Source organism: Phascolarctos cinereus, unplaced genomic scaffold (assembly GCF_003287225.1).
Source record: "Phascolarctos cinereus isolate Bilbo 61053 unplaced genomic scaffold, phaCin_HiC Scaffold_7;HRSCAF=346, whole genome shotgun sequence".
Lineage (NCBI taxonomy): Eukaryota > Metazoa > Chordata > Mammalia > Diprotodontia > Phascolarctidae > Phascolarctos > Phascolarctos cinereus.
The window spans coordinates 154,847,434-154,859,447 of record NW_027556180.1 but is presented as its reverse complement, the minus strand read 5'-3'; the positions used below and the strand labels follow the sequence as shown (position 1 = coordinate 154,859,447).

The 12,014-nt window shown below is 38.3% G+C and overlaps 1 pseudogene; it reads right to left on the bottom strand.

Moving 5' to 3' along the window:
* Window positions 1-11,801, bottom strand: part of LOC110192682 (ubiquitin thioesterase OTUB1-like) — a 31,008-nt pseudogene extending 19,207 nt beyond the window's left edge.
* Between the last annotated feature and the right edge of the window lie 213 nt (window positions 11,802-12,014).

Below are 12,014 nucleotides of genomic sequence, written 5' to 3'. Positions count from 1 at the left end.
CACAAACCCACCCTATATCCAGTAAATTGATATTATTCATAAGTTTATTCATATTGAATAAAAAAAGAAAATTGTGCTCCACATTGTTATTATCAGCTATTAAAAGCATCATGGAAATTAGAGATGAAGAAGAAAAAAAACTTTAGCATTTTGCCAGTTCTCAATTGTTGCTTCCATTTCCCTTTCATATTGGTTTACAGAGGCAAAGTTTTGTTATAGAAAGAACACTAGATTTGGAGGTAGTAGATCTGGGTTCAAAGTGTCTCTATTTCTAGTACTGACAATTACTGCCTCTGATTTTGAGTAAGTAATTTCTCTGAGACTCAGCTTTTCTAAAATTAGCATATTAAAATTAGATCCGTAAAATTCCTTCTGACTTTCAATCCTATGACCCTATATCTCTGATAGATGGGACTTAACATGCCTCTCTTTGGTCTCATATATTTCAGTTTCTTTGGTTCTTGTGAAGAATGGGGTACAGTCTTTTGTAAGTAGGTGCTTAATAAATCTTATTGATTGACCTACTACTGCTCACCAGGGCACGGATTTTCTGAAGCAGACTAGGGTACCAAGTTATTTGTTTCTGTTTCCAGTTTGAATAAACTTTTTCAGAAGATTGGTAGCAGTATGGATAATCCAAAATGATAAGGATGTTAATAATCATTAAATGTTCAGATGTATTTCTATTTGTTATAATTTTTTGTTATGATCATTGTGATTTCAATATCCACAACACATTAAACAACATTGTGAGTTGTATTAAGAATATGCAACTTTAAAAATAGCCAGAATGCAGTTCACTTGCTTTATTTTGCCAATTCTAGCTCATCTCTCTCTCTCTCTCTCTCTCTCTCTCTCTCTCTCTCTCTCTCTCTCTCTCTCTCTCTCTCTCTCTCTCTCTCTCTTTCCTTCTCTCTCATCTCCTTTCCCTCTCTTATTCCCTCTCTCTCACTGGCCAGTCTCTGTTTTAGATCACAAGTTCACTTCAAAACTGCTCCATTGTAAAACTATCTGACACCAGCATTCAATGGCTAAATCACTTTCATCCTTTTATGTGCACAATATCTTTTGAATTATTTTTTTTTCTCTATAGGACCTCCCAGTCTTGGTGGTGTTCATCTATATCCTATTCTTGATTGACTTAATCTCTTCCCTTAACCAATACCATCCTTTAGACATTTACACCCCCACCCTCAGCTATCCTTTAATTCATCCCTCTGTAGTAGACACCACCAGTCATAAGCTTCAAATTGTCAGTTTCTTATTAGTTCCTTTTCTTAATGGGTACCTTCTACCCTGTTACAGTCAGCCAAAAACTTTTGTTTTTTATTTATTGCTTTTTGGTGAGTCAATTGGGGTTAAGTGACTTGACCAGGGTCACACAGATAGTAAGTGTCAACTGTCTGATGCCGGATTTGAACTCAAGTCATTCTGACTCAAAGGCTGGATCTCTATCCACTGTGCTACCTAGCTGCCCCCAAAAATTTTTATTAAAAACACTTTGTGCCAGTCACTGTGCTAAGTGTTAGAGATACAAAGAAAAAGCAAAAATAACAAAGCACACGCATGATATATACAGAGTAAGTGACTAGTGATTTCAGAGGGGAAGGCACAATCAGTTTGAGGGTGTAAGGAAAGGTGAGGTGTGAGCTGATTGTTAACTGAAGCCTGAGAGAAGAAGTTGAGGAGGGAAAATATTCCAGGTATAGACAATAAATCACCTTGGAGTTTAAAGCTGAGGTATCTTGTGTAAGGAAGAGAAATTAGTCCAGTGTAGCTGAATCGTAGACTGTCTGGAGGAAAATAAGGCAAGAAAACTAGAAAGGGAGGAAGGGGACAGGTTATGTAGGGTTAAAAATGCCAAACAGGGTTCCCTCCTCTGCAAAATGAGAGAATTGGCCTGAAAGGTCCCTTCTGAATCTAAATATATGATCCTGTGATCCTGGAGGTAATAGGGAACTACTGGAATTTATCAAGTAGGGAAATTACATCGTCAGAATTTTTTTTTTAAGAAAAAAAAATCACAGCAATATAGAGGATAGAGTAGAAAAGGGAGAGTCTTGAGACAGGTATACTAGTAAAAAAGCTATTGCACTAATCATGGTGAAGGGTGATGAATGCCTGCCCCAGGGTGGTGGGTTATAAGAGTAGAGATAAAGGAGTATATGTTAAGTATGTGATAAAATTAGATGTGATAAGGCTTGGTAACAGATTAGATTATACAGAGAGAGAAAAAAGGAGGAATAGAGGTTGACATGGAGATTATAAAACTGAATGACTGGGACTCGGTCATAAGAAAGGAAATTCAGAAAAGGGAAGAGTTTAGGCTGGGGTGGGGGGTGGGGAGGAAGATAATGAGTTCTATATTCAGCATGCTGAGTTTGAGATGTCTGTGGGTCCTCCAAGATGCCCAATAAGCAGCTGATGATATGGATCTCTAGCTCAGAAAAGAGGTAAAGGCTGGATACGTAAACTGGGGAATTCTCTACATAGACGCGATAACTGAACCCATGGGAGCTGAAGAGATCGCCAAGGGAGAGACTATAGAGTGAAGAGAGAAAGGAGCCAGGGATAGAGTCTCAGGGAACACTTAGGGTTAGTTGGTGTTGATTGTTAGCAGTTAGTTGGTTGAACAAAGAAGCAAAGCAAAGCAGATTGACAAAACAGACTAAGAAAGAGCAGGCAGACAGATGAAAAGAGAGCCAGGAGAGAGGATTGGTATCCAAAGCCAGAGAGGGTCGAGTTTATAGGCAGAGAAGGTGATCACAATCTCAAAGGCACCAGAGAAGTCAAGAGGGAGGAGAATTTAGAAAAGGCAATTAAATCACTCTTTGGTTTGCTTTTGCTCAATAGAGTTTGCATATTCTACACAATCTCCACACATACTCGACACAATACAAAATCATCATAATATAATGGAAATCGAATTGTATCTGAAGACAAAGGATGTGACTTCTAATCTTATGTCTCGCAATTGCTATCTGTGTGACATTGGAGAAGTCATTTTACCTGCCTAAGACAGAGTTTCTTCATAAAAGGAAGAGGCTGATGTAGATGATTGAATCGTAGGTTCCTTTCTAGCTCTGAATCTATCTAAATCTCATGCTATGTTTCAAATATATATACACACACATCTGCATAAGTATATACATACATACAAATATGTGTGTACACATATGTGTGTCTATATACATGTAGGCATATGCACATACATGCACACGACACACATGTACACAAATCATGTGTCTATATGTATGCACACATGTGTATGTATGCATTATATGTGTGTACATTGTGTGTGTGTGTTTGTGAAACAGTTCTTTTAGAATAGTATGCATTTCCTGGTTAATAACCAATGGATAGAGTCGATACCTATCCACCTTCTATAGTTTCTAATTCCATCTTTCTGGAATATGTAGGGTACATTAAACAGGTTTTGATACTTTGTCTAGGAACTATGGATAGCCCAGATGCTGACACTACCATCATGTTTTCCCAGATGGTCAAAGCCTTCCTGGAGGCACAAATCATCTCCCTTCTTGCCAAACATCTAGCTTTTAAAAGAAGACTTGGCAGCTTAGATCTGGAGCTAAAAGGTCCCCCAGAGGCCCTGTAGTCTAACCCCCTCACTTTACAAATCAGGACACCGAGGCCTAGAGATGTTAAGTGATCATGCATGATCACACAGTAATCAGAGGCACAATTTGAACCCAGGCCCTTTGACTACGGAGCCAGTCTTCTTTTGACTGTGCAATACTGCCTTCAGGATTCTCTCAACAGCAACTTTAAAATATCATAACCTTCAATCATATGTTCTGATTGACTAGCAGTAAGATGCCTTGTCATATTGGAGTGAGTCAGCTCTAGGTCATTATTTCATATGCAAAAGTGGTGGATTTCATGGGTGTGTACTTTCTAGAAGAATAGAACTGTGCTCTCCATATTAGCCCCTGCTCCTATGGATGTATAGCCACACTATACATTCATCCTCCATCCCACTGTTAGACAAAATAGCCATTTATCCCAGAAAGAAACTTTTGAAATCATGACAAAAACAAAGCTTGCATTTTCTCCTCTTATGAGTTTCACTTTCCTAGGATCCTTCCCCTGAGATATAGCATTTTGCTGTTAATGGGTTTTTTTTTTTTGGTTTGGTTTTTTTTTTTTAGGAAAGCTACTCAGGGCACAGTTCCCCCTTCCCTAGCTCCTCTCAATACTTCTTATCAGAGGTGATATTTAAGCACTGTGTTAAAATAAATTTCAGTAGTTAAATAACTTTGAAATCAATATTTTGTTATGAACTGCAGGATTTACTTATTTTTTTTGTCACAGGTATAACTTGAGTCTGGGTTTTAGAACAAATTAAATATGTTAACTGAAACACAATTTTTGCTCTATAGAATTTGTGTGCTAATCAATATGCTAAAATGGAAAAAAAAATTAGCTTAATCTGAAACTGAAGACATGGATTCCAATCACATCTCTGCCAATCACAAGTTCTATGACCTTGGATAAGATCTGCAAGCGAAATATTTGAGGACTGACCTCACCTCAAAACACCTATTTCGGGTCAACAAAACTAAAGGCAGTAAGTGCTCTGAATCATTCTTCTTCCTATGGGGACTTTAGGCCATTTATGATAGTACCTAAATAACAACTCTGCTTTTTTTTTTCCTTCCTGGACCTAGTTGAGCATCCATCCTCCTCTCTTCTGTATTTCTTCATAGCCTTCTTCCTCAAAACCATTCATTAATATCTTTTCTATATGTATAGCACTGTTTCTATCATTTAAGACTATTTCTGTTTCTAAAAGGAATATTGTCGTAACTTTCTATCTAAGAATCAATAGGAAGGCATACGGGAAAGTTTTCCTTCCCTCTCTTTTTCCATTCCTTCATTCCTCCCTTCTGCACTGCCACCTATAAATTTGTAGTAAGTGCCTACCTAGTACTGTGTTCAAATCTCTCTGTTAGGTGCTGAAAGACAAAAGTAATTCTAGTCACTCACTTACATAGCACTTTAAGGTTTACAATACAGTTTATGTCACAGAAGCCCTGTGAGGTAGGTAGTACCTCCATTTAACAACTGAGACAGCTGAGGCACAGATCATGCTTTTCTATTGTCAGTAATTGTCAGAACCGTGATTCATACCCAAGATTTCTGACCTTATTTTTATTATACCATAATGCCTATGATTTAAAAAAAAAAAAGACGAGTCCCTGGCCTCAAGGAATTTAATATATAGTAAAGGAAAAAAACATGTTTATCAGCAACAATAATAAAATACCAGTATGCTACAACCTGGGGCAGCTGGGTGGCACAGTGGATATAGAGCCCTGGGTTTGGAATCAGGAAGACTCATCTTCACGATTTCAAATCCAGCCTCAGACACTTATTAGCTGAGTGACTTTGGACAAGTTACTTAAGCCTGTTTGCCTCTCAGTTCCTCTTCTGTAAAATGAATTGGAGAAGGAAATGGTAAACTACTCCAGTATCTTTGCCAAGAAAACCTCAAATGGGGTCATAGAGAGCCAGACACAACTGAAAAACAACTGAATCCATGCTTCAACGGAGAGCTTTGGACTAATTGGCCTCTGGGGTTTCTAATATGCTATGAGATTTCAGAATAGCAATCACTTTCGACTGAGTAGATCTTATGAAAGAGGCAGTGTGCGATGTATGCCAAATGGAAATGACTTCAGGAGGCAAAGATGTGGAGAAGGGGAAATTCTGGGTAGAGGCAATGGTCTGAGCAGAGGCTATAGTGAAGTGTTGTGAAAGTCATCAACTGGAAGGATCTGTTAGAGTCAGACCAAGGAGGGCCTTGAACTCCAGGCTAGTGGAGACCATCAAAAGTTTTTGAACAGGAGAATGATATGATTAGAACTTTGCTTTAGGAATATTTATTTGGTGGTGGCATGTAGGAGGAGGAGAGTAGACCTGAGGAAGATTAGGGAGAACAGGCAACTAACTTGGAAGATCAGTGAAAGAGAGCCTTGGGATCCTAAGAGGTAAAGATGAGGAGGGGAAAAAGAAAAGATGAATAAGAGGATATTTTTGGATGTAAAGAGAGGATTATATTCTAGGTACTTTTTTCTACTTTGTGGTCACAAAATTCTATTCCTAGTGTTTTGGGGGTCTTGGCTTTATTATTCCCTCAGCTTCTCAGTATTACTAACTCCATCCTCTCTCAATATTCCTAATAGAAGCCCATATCTGTTTCCCTTACTGCCATGAAAACCTAGCCTGATTTACAGGTTTATAGAGCCACAAGGGCTTTCTGAGATTTTCTTGTAAACTTTTCAAGAATTGAGGAAACTGAGGCCCAAAGAGGTCGTGACACTTAAAAACACACATTTAATAAGGATTAAATGAGCCATGGTTAGTTCTTGAGTGGGAATTTCTGCAAAAGGGAAGATGGTGATCTGTGCTCTTCCTAACTACTGGCAAACATGTCTCAGAGTCGGCAAGAATGTTTAAGGCGGAGCTGCCATAGCTAGCTAGCCCCTTCCCTGGGTAGAAAAAAGAGAGCAGAGTCCAATATAATGATTTCCTCCTATGTGTTACAGGAGGCTGATAAATAAGGTTTTTAATTTTTTTTTACATGACAGGCCTCAAATCTCTTTTTGTTTGCCAGTTTGTTACTATACAGATACATTTGTCTTTCTTGACAGCATAAAATAATTCTTTTCTGTTTTTATTTAATTATTAGCATCTTTAATTTTTCTGTCACTACATTTCCTAATAGATTCCTCTTCTTCCCCTGGCAAAGAGTCACTCCTAAAACAAAGATGGAGGGGGAAGACTACAATAATTGAATAAGGTTAAATATCATTTGGCTTTCTTTCTTGAAACAGGGAGTTGCCTGGTGAAATGGGTCATGTCTCTGTCTCTGTGTCTCTGTTTCTCTCTGTCTCTCTCTGTCTCTCTGTCCTTCTCTCTCTCTCTCCCCTATTGTGCCTAATGGTAGGGGTGGGGGAAGAAAAAAGATAAAAAGAAATTTACATGATTATATATTTAAAAGGAATAGCAAAGTGTTCATAATAGATACACAGTTTCATATACAATCATCTTTTTATTATACTCTGTTATGGAAATGCTTGTTTTATTCCATAAATTAAAAATAAAATAAATGAAGCTTGTATCTAGGGTCCTGACTAAATAAGATCTTATCTAGAATAGTTATCAATGTACAAAGAGTATCAGGTACTGGGCAGCTGTTTATTTTCCCTTCCACACGCATAAGGATTCTTAATACACAAAAGCCTTATTATACAATAAGTACACATTAACAAATATTCTAAATATTAAAAACTAATCCACTATTTGTGTTATACACTCCAGAGGTCAAGACTTCTAGGAAGCTTGTTACCTCACATGTATACTGTTGAAGCAATTCACAAAGTTCATATTTTTTGGTAAGCCAGGACACTGTTTTTGTTCTAATCCTTCAAATGCAGAATCCTCTTGGTGTCAGTGCTCTTCTCTGAGAACTGTGGTATCTGATTCTGGAACTTTACTTTTTGAACTCACAAGGTTACCATCAGGGCTGGAAATGTCCATCTGTCAGGATTGCTGGGCTTAAGGAAAGAAACACAAAGCAGAAGAGGTCTGGTACTTGCATTCCATCCTTGGGCCCATCTAGGCAAGCACATGTTCTCATTACTGTATGTGTAGCCACCATAGCTGCTATTGGGTACAGGAAAATTAAATCCCCTCCCCACCCCATCATTTCAAGTCCAGGAGAGAGCTTACATTGGTTATGTCCCAACAAAGAGACTGTCTTAAAAGAGAATGTAATTTTTCTCCTCACTCTTTGTGGTCCATGGAGTAGACATGTCTTCCTGGCTCTGTCACCAAAAATCGTACAGCATTTCCTCTGTCCCTTTTGCCAATGTAGGGGCCAAGGGGCCAAAACCTCTTGTCATGCATGTTCTTTAGTAGGGGCCAGAGCATGCAAATCTTCCAGTTCCCTTTTGGGAATCAATGCAGGAGACCTTAGTTTGATATTAAGTACTCCAACCTAATCCTCCCTGTCCCTCCAAATCCCCCTATATATACATGAATATAAGGTAATTTGGGGAAATAACAGCAGATTGTGGGGTCAGGAAAAATTTCACATAAAAGGTAGCACTTGAGCTGAGATTTGAAGAAATAAAGAGACGAGAAACAGGGAATGGACAAAAGATAATATCCAGAGTTTTTTGTAGCCTTGTGCTATGTTGATGTGGGGCAAAAATGATGTCTCATTATGATAATGAGAGAACACAACAAGTTTCTCTAGCCAGGAAGAAATCTATCCTAAACATATAGGGGTACTTGTGATTGATCTGCTTTGTTGATGAAAAGCAAGGCTCCAAGGCAACAGAAAAATCTGATTTGTGGCCTCTTCATGGTCCACAGCTCCATAGTACTTGCTGAAGGCTTGTTAAGATAATTTGCCAAGGCAGTGAAGCTAACATGTGTGTTATGACAAACACGTTATCAATATTTATGCCTAAATTGAGCGTGTTGATTTTTGTACCATTCAGATGTGAATTACTGGTATGCTGAGACTGTTCATTCTGCTCAGCTTGGGGCCCAAGCCACACTTGCCTTTCTCTCTGGCAATTGGAGACACATTTATTTCTCTCCCAGTCAAAGAAAATGGTGACATCATAAAATGCTAGAGCTGGGAAAACCTAGTTCTCCAGATCTTGCCACCGTACTTCAGCTGCTTTCTCCCTCTTCTTCTGAAGCTCCCTTCTGCCATTGGTGAGTTTCTCTCAGAACCTCTTTTTTTTTACTAGAAAACTTTTTTTTGTTGTAGGTGGAGTGGGATAGCTGGGCATAGTTTAGATAATTCCAACTCTGTTAGCAACACCTAAAGCATCATAGTCTGGAGCAAGTCGGACATAAGTCTTCTTCTCTCCATCAGGCCAGATCAGTGTGTTGACCTTGGCCATGTCAGTGGCTCCTTCACCACCTTCTTGCTCTGATGCTTGATGGCTTTGATGTCTGCAATGAAGACGAGGGTGTTGTTGTCCTCAATTTTCTTCATAGCAGACTTAGTGTCAAGGGAAACTTAATGATGGCATTGTTTCTCTGAGGGGTTCTTTTCTGCGGGTATTTAGGCTGCCGTCAAAGTCTTAGTGTCTTGGGTCATAGAAAGGTGGGAGATATTTGGATCTTCTTTTTGTGGCTATGAACATGCTTCAGCACTGCTTTCTTGGCCTTCAAGGCCTTGGCTTCTTCCTTGGGGGGGGCGGCAACTACTTCCTTCTTCACCTTTGGTGCCATTTTGGGGGAAAGGGCTCAGAAACTCCATTTTGAGGAAGGTCTTAGACCAGTCATGCAACACTCTCTAGACTTTGCCACCATGTCTTCATGGGGTATCTTTCCCTTATCCCCATTTTCAGCTCCTTTTTATATATTGCCTCCTCTTAATAGATTGTAAGCTTCATTGAGGGCTTGGACTGTAGTTCTTTTGCTTGTATTTATATACCCAGCACTTATTTATATGCCCAGCCCATATTAAGTGCTTAATAAATGTTCACTAATTTGAAGTGACTTGGCCTAATGAGAATCATGAGTACCCAAAGAAAACTTAATGTTAATGGTTAGTGTCCAAAATCCAGGCTAGCCATAGACTAAATTATGAAATAGATAAAGTTTATTTTTAGGATCACAGGACATGGTCTAGAGCTGTGTGAGAAGCTTTAGAGTCCAACCATTTAATATTACAAATGAGACCCAGAAAAGTTAAATGATTTGTCTAATGTCATAGAATTGGCACCTGAGGTAGGATTTAAAGCAAGATTTTTGGTATATCCTCTATTTGGTATATCCTCCATTTCCCTTCCTCTTTCAATTCTCTCTTATAATTAATATTTCTTTTTATAATTGGTTGGGATCTTGGTGGACATATAAACAAACTTATACCCCAAAAGAATCTCAGGTACAAATGCCCAGTAAATGGTTATCCAGCTTTTGGAGAAAGAACTTATGAACAAATCTCAGACCTTACCTTCCTTCCCTTTCCAGGCTGGGGAGAAAAAGTACATGGCATTGTGGATAGAGAATAAACTTCCAGGTTAGAAAAGCCTGAGTTCTAGTTCTGACTTTGATTGATTGTGTTTCCCTTAACTTCTCTGAACTGGTTACATGAAAGAAAGGATATTGGACTAAGAGCATTTAAGGTTTTTTCTAGCTTGAAACCTGCAATTCTATTTTTGTAGCATTTTAAGGTTTAAAAGGGTTTTTTTTCCCCCTCACAACAACCCTGGTTAAGTCAGCCAGATAGTATTACTTTGATTTTAGGTGAAATAACCTGAAGCCCAGACAAGTTTAGTGATTTACCTAGAGTCACAAAGATAGAAAGTAGAAGAGGTACTTGTCAGTAAGAATTGGGCATTCATTCATTCATTCTTTCTTTCATTTTCATTTCTTATGCTAGATGAATGAGTTTCTCAGGGAAGAAGGCTACTGATGGCTTTCCATAGAAAAAGTTTGATTTAAGATTTGGCCTCAAGTTGGAAATGGGCATTGATTCTAGCAGCTGACCAATAATGGAGCCAGAGCGCACATGCCCTATATATATAGCTATGTAGCAGTATCATGCTTTTTTTTTTTTCCCTCTCCACAGTGGCTTTTCAAATAGTCCTTAATTTAACCCATTTAAAGTCACACATTCAGGAGAGTGGGATTAGAAAGTGCAATCCAATTCAGTTGACTATAGAGAATCAGCCTCCATTCAGAGCATTTGAAATTTTTTTTTTATATTCAACACTAAAGTGAATCTTAACCATTTCAGTACTAGTTTATTTTACAGTTCTAAGCTAGTCATTAAAACTATATTTTTTTCTTTTTGGCGAGGCAATTGGAGTTAAGTGACTTGCCCAGGGTCACACAGGTAGTAAGTGTCAAGTGATTGAATTTGAATTCAGGTCCTCCTGACTCCAGGGCCAGTGCTCTATCCAGTGCGCCACCTAGCTGCTCCCATTAAAACTATTTTTAAAAAGTTGCTCAATTAGCAACATTATGTAAAGGAAGATGAAACTTATCCTATTAATATCTAGTAATTTTGTATCAGTTCCTCTTTCAATGGCATTAAGAGGGAAACTTACTACATTTATTTCTAGTTCCTAAGTACTTTCATAATCTCTTGTTGATTTGATTAGATTTTTTTAAAAATCCTATTACCTTAGGGCTACTAAACTCATAAAGTGGTCTTTTTTAAAGAAAATTGTTTGAGTGTTCTTTCCACCTCAAATGTCCTCTCCCTTCACTTTGTAATTCCAAAGCTCATCCGTCCTTCAAAACTCAGTTTAAATTCTCCCTCTTCCCTAAGGATGACCCCAGTCAAAAAAATGTTTTCTCCCACTTCTCCAAATTTGTAGCAGTTAGAGCCAGTGTGGTATATTGGACAATGATGGACTTGGAATCAAGAAACCTAGCTTCGAATCCTGGCTCTGATAGTTACTAGCTGTGTGACCATGGGGATGTCATAGCCTCTCTGAAACTGTTTCCTCATTTGTAAAATAGGGATGATAATAATAATATAATACCCACCTTATAGGACTGTGTGAGGCTCAAATCAAATAATGTATGCAAAGCGTTTTATGAACCTCAAAATTCCCTATAAATATCAGCTATTATTAGTATTACCTCTCATCCAACAAATGTTTTGTACTTCCATGATCGATTAGTGAGTGCAAACTCAACTGAGCCACTATTTCTAGCAGACCTTGGACAAGCCATGCTTCATGTTCTATCAGACCATCTAGTCTTGACACTTTGTCATCATCTCTGCTGCCATACATGCTCTTGCCTATGCATGTTTTCTACCACTTGCTTTGGGCACAATAATCAAATGAGTACTATTGTTATTTTTGGAAAGTCTATGTCAATCAACTGCCCTATAGATAAACTCACTATCCTTTTGACCCCAAATCCCTTTTATTATCTCATTTTCCCAGTATTCATTTTATTCCCCTATTGGACAGAATATAAGCTTCTCAGGAGCAGGGATAGTC